Genomic DNA, 4,782 nt, shown 5'->3' on the forward strand with positions numbered 1-4,782 from the left:
TTTTTCCCTTGCTGCTTTTAATATGCTTTCTTTGTATTTAATTTTTGACAGTTTAATTAATATGTGTCTTGGGGTATTTCTCCTTGGATTTATCCTGTATGGGACTCTCTGTGCTTCCTGGACTTGATTAACTATTTCCTTTCCCATATTAGGGAAGTTTTCAACTATAATCCTTCAAATATTTTCTCAGTCCCTTTCTTTTTCTCTTCTTCTTCCGGAACCCCTATAATTCAAATGTTGGTGCATTTAATGTTGTCCCAGAGGTCTCTGAGACTGTCCTCAGTTCTTTTCATTCTTTTTTCTTTATTCTGCTCTGCAGTAGTTATTTCCACTATTTTATCTTCCAGGTCACTTATCCATTCTTCTGCCTCAGTTATTCTGCTATTGATCCCATCTAGAGTATTTTTAATTTCATTTATTGTGTTGTTCATCATTGTTTGTTTCATCTTTAGTTCTTCTAGGTTCTTGTTTAATGTTTCTTCCATTTTGTCTATTTCCAAGATTTTGGATCATCTTTACTATCATTATTCTGAATTCTTTTTCAGGTAGACTGCCTATTTCCTCTTCATTTGTTAGGTCTGGTGCGTTTTTATCTTGCTCCTTCATCTGCTGTGTGTTTTTCTGTCTTCTCATTTTGCTTATCTTACTGTGTTTGGGGTCTCCTTTTTGCAGGCTGCAGGTTCGTAGTTCCCATTGTTTTTGATGTCTGTCCCCAGTGGCTGAGGTTGGTTCAGTGGGTTGTGTAGGCTTCCTGGTGGAAGGGACTAGTGCCTGTGTTCTGGTGGATGAAGCTGGATCTTGTCTCTCTGGTGGGCAGGTCCACATCTGGTGGTGTGTTTTGGGGTGTCTGTGGCCTTATTATGATTTTAGGCAGCCTCTCTGCTAACGGGTGGGGTTGTGTTCCTGTTTTGCTAGTTGTTTGGCATATGGTGTCTAGCACTGTAGCTTGCTGGTCGTTGAGTGAAGCTGGGTGCTGGTGTTGAGATGGAGATCTCTGGGAGATTTTCGCCGTTTGATATTATGTGGAGCTGGGAGGTCTCTTGTGGACCAGTGTCCTGAAGTTGGCTCTCCCACCTCAGAGGCACAGCACTGACTCCTGGCTGCAGCACCAAGAGCCTTTCATCCACACGGCTCAGAATAAAAGGGAGAAAACGTAGAGAGAAAGAATTAGTAGAAGTAGGAAGAAAGAAAGAAAGAAAGGAGGGAAGGAAGAAGGAAAGAAAGAAAGGAGGGAGGAAAGAAGGAAAGGAAGAAAGAAGATACAGTAAAAATAAAGTAAAATATAATAAAGTTATTAAATTAAAAAATATTTAGAAAAAAAAAGGGACGGATAGAACCTTAGGACAAATGGTGGAAGCAAAGCTATACAGACAAAATCTCACAGAGAAGCATACACATACACCCTCACAAAAAGAGGAAAAGGGGAAAAAATTACAAATCTTGCTCTCAAAGACCACCTCCTCAATTTGGGATGATTCGTTGTCTAAAGGAGGGAGGGAAGGAAGGAAGGAAGGAGGCAAGGAAGGAAGGTAAAGTTATTAAAATTAAAATTATTAAGAAAAAAATTAAAAAAAAAAACCGGATAGAACCCTAGGACAAATGGTGGAAGCAAAGCTATACAGACAACATCTCACACAGAAGCATACACATACACACTCACAAAAAGAGGAAAAGGGGAAAAAATCATAGCTCTTGCTCTCAAAGCCCACCTCCTCAATTTGGGATGACTCGTTGTCTATTCATGTATTCCCCAGATGCAGGGTACATCAAGTTGATTGTGGAGCTTTAATCCACTGCTCCTGAGGCTGCTGGGAGAGATTTCCCTTTCTCTTCTTTGTTCTCACAGCTCCCAGGGCTCAACTTTGGATTTGGCCCTGCCTCTGCGTGTAGGTTGCTGGAGGGCGTCTGTTTTTTGCTCAGACAGGACGGGGTTAAAGGAGCCGCTGATTCGGGGGCTCTGGCTCACTCAGGCCGGGGGGAGGGAGGGGCGCGGAGTGCGGGGCGAGCCTGCGGCGGCAGAGGCTGGCATGACGTTGCACCAGCCTGAGGCGCACTGTGCGTTCTCCTGGGGAAGTTGTCCCTGGATCCCGGGAACCTGGCAGTGGCGGGCTGCACAGGCTCCCCGGAAGCAGGGTGTGGATAGTAACCTGTGCTCACACACAGGCTTCTTGGTGGCGGCAGCAGCAGCCTTAGCGTCTCCCGCCCGTCTCTGGGGTCCGCGCTTTCAGCCGCGGCTCGCGCCCATCTCTGGAGCTCCTTTAAGCAGCGCTCTTAAACCCCTCTCCTCGCGCACCAGGAAACAAAGAGGGAAGAAAAAGTCTCTTGCCTCTTCAGCAGCTCCAGACCTTTTCCCGGACTCCCTCCCGGCTAGCCGTGGTGCACTAACCCCTTCAGCCTGTGTTCATGCAGCCAACCCCAGTCCTCTCCCTGCGCTCAGACCAAAGCCCGAGCCTCAGCTCGCAGCCCCGCCCACCCCGGCAGGTGAGCAGACAAGCTTCTCGGGCTGGTGAGTGCTGGTCGGCACCGATCCTCTGTGCGGGAATCTCCCCGCTTTGCCCTCTGCACCCCTGTTGCTGTGCTCTCCTCCGTGGCTCTAAAGCTCCCCCCTCCGCCTCCCACCGCCCGCAAAGGGGCTTCCTAGTGTGTGGAAACCTTTCCTCCTTCACAGCTCCCTCCCACTGGTGCAGGTCCCGTCCCTATTCTTTTGTCTCTGTTTTTTCTTTTTTTCTTTTGCCCTACCCAGGTACATGGGGAGTTTCTTGCCTTTTGGGAGGTCTGAGGTCTTCTGCCAGCATTCAGTAGGTGTTCTGTAGGAGTTACTCCACGTGTAGATGTATTTCTGGTGTATCTGTGGGGAGGAAGGTGATCTCCGCATCTTACTCTTCTGCCATCTTCCCCTCCCCGATTTTTTTTAAGGTATACATCTAGTTTCAGAGTAAATAGTACTCCCACTTGCTTTTATTTACACTTCATTTATATGCAAATTATATGATAGTGCTTGTTGAATTATGCATATTTCCAGCTCAGATAATTAATGGTGGGCTTCACTTTTATAGTTTTCTTAAATTAATGGCTTTTAGAAGTACAAAAACTGAGATGCAAACCTTAATGAGGAATATGTCTTTGATGAAAATTGAAAATAATAAAGGAAACAAAAAGACCCCGAAAGTTTTATTTTCTCATGGCCTAGGACGGATGTTCTTACAAAACAAGAATGCATCTCATGAGATATCAGAATATGACCCATCAGAGCTAGGAAGGTGCTTCAGAACCCAGCTAGGTTTTTGCAATTTCTATCATGCATTGGTTCATTCACCAAGTATTTATTGTGTCTACTATGTACCAAGCACGGTTCTAGCAAGGATGGAGTGATTGAGGCCCTGAGAAGTTGAGTGACTTGTCCAAGCGAAACCAGCTAATAAGAAGCAAAGCCAAGACTCTAGGCCATATCTCTGCAGTCACTTTCACCTTTCTTAACTCTTAAAAATCAAAATGAGCTTAATATTGTCTAATAACATCTGCCATTACTATCCAAGCACTTGTTCTGTGCCAGGCAGTTTGCTAGACTTCATGTGTGTGGAAGTCCTCAGAACTACTAGACATTGTTATTCCTCGCATTTTACAGAGAAAGAAACTGAGATTTAGAATGATTAAATAATTTGTCTCAGGGCACAGAGCTGGTAATTGATGAGCAAGGATTTCAGTACTGGTCATAGGAATCCAGAGACCATACTTTTAATCTTTAACAGGATTGCTTTGGAGAACTCTGTTAAATATGTATGCCCCAGAACCTTGCACAGAGGAGATGCTTAGTGAATATTTGTCGAATTTAAATAAGTTAGGAGATGGCCAATTTGTGCGACCAGCTAATGTCCAGTAATGTTTTTTAAGCCAAGAAAATATCACTCTGATGTACTAAAAACTTCTAATGAGAACGTTAGCTGTCAATTATACAAGTAAACCATTACATTGGAACAAAATGGACACACGTGCCAGCCAACACATGGATACAGTTTGCTTTTTGCTGATTGGTATGAGGTCCATCCCAGCAGATGTCAGGATGAACCGCCATTACTAACCATAAATTGACACATCAGACCTTGGCTTCAGGAGCTCTTTTCTTCCTTCCAATGAGACTGGTAACTAAAGAATACACGTGCTACTGGGCAGTGATAACTGGAATGAGATCACAGAGTCCGAAGAAGGGAAATAGTCCAGAAAAAAACGAAAGAAGGTATTACCTGGGCTGTGAGATTGGAAATGGTAAGGTACTTTGACAGTCGGGGAAACACTTAACCAAACTGTTGATGCATGAAAGGTTGATGCTTCCAAAGCAGGAACAATATGGGAGGCTGGGTGAGGCAGACGGTTGTACAGCTGGAGTGCTAGTCTGTATTTCCCTGAGGCTCTTTATCTGCTGACATTCAGAGCATAGGCTAGTATTATGATGATCATCATTATGTGTCCAAAGTCGGGTATATTTTGAGCATTATTGGTCCTGTCTTTCTTTAGGAATGAGTATAACCTAGATTCCTAACATCTAGGAATGCGTGCTTATATAGTCAGAGAGACCTAGATTTGAATTTCATGTCTAGTTCAAGATCTGGGTACAGCGTAAGTGCCCAGCCTTTACCTACCCCTAGTTAATGATGAAGACCTGAAATTTTACAAAGAAAAAATATTTTTAAACCTTTTTTTTTTTCAATGAGTTCCTAATCCAATACTAGGTACATTTAGATGTCCACTAATGACTAATTGGCTTCTTGATTAAGACTCATAAGC

General features: G+C 43.9%; 1 protein-coding gene across 4 annotated transcripts in view; it reads left to right on the forward strand.

Moving 5' to 3' along the window:
* The window catches only part of SLC24A2 (solute carrier family 24 member 2), a 240,965-nt gene that overhangs the window by 222,873 nt on the left and 13,310 nt on the right, over positions 1–4,782 (forward strand). The gene's annotated exons all lie outside the window — the stretch shown is intronic.

The sequence above is a fragment of the Delphinapterus leucas genome, chromosome 6 (assembly GCF_059928025.1).
Source record: "Delphinapterus leucas isolate spDelLeu-1000000601 "Yukka" chromosome 6, BTC_Dleu_Yukka2, whole genome shotgun sequence".
Taxonomy (NCBI): domain Eukaryota; kingdom Metazoa; phylum Chordata; class Mammalia; order Artiodactyla; family Monodontidae; genus Delphinapterus; species Delphinapterus leucas.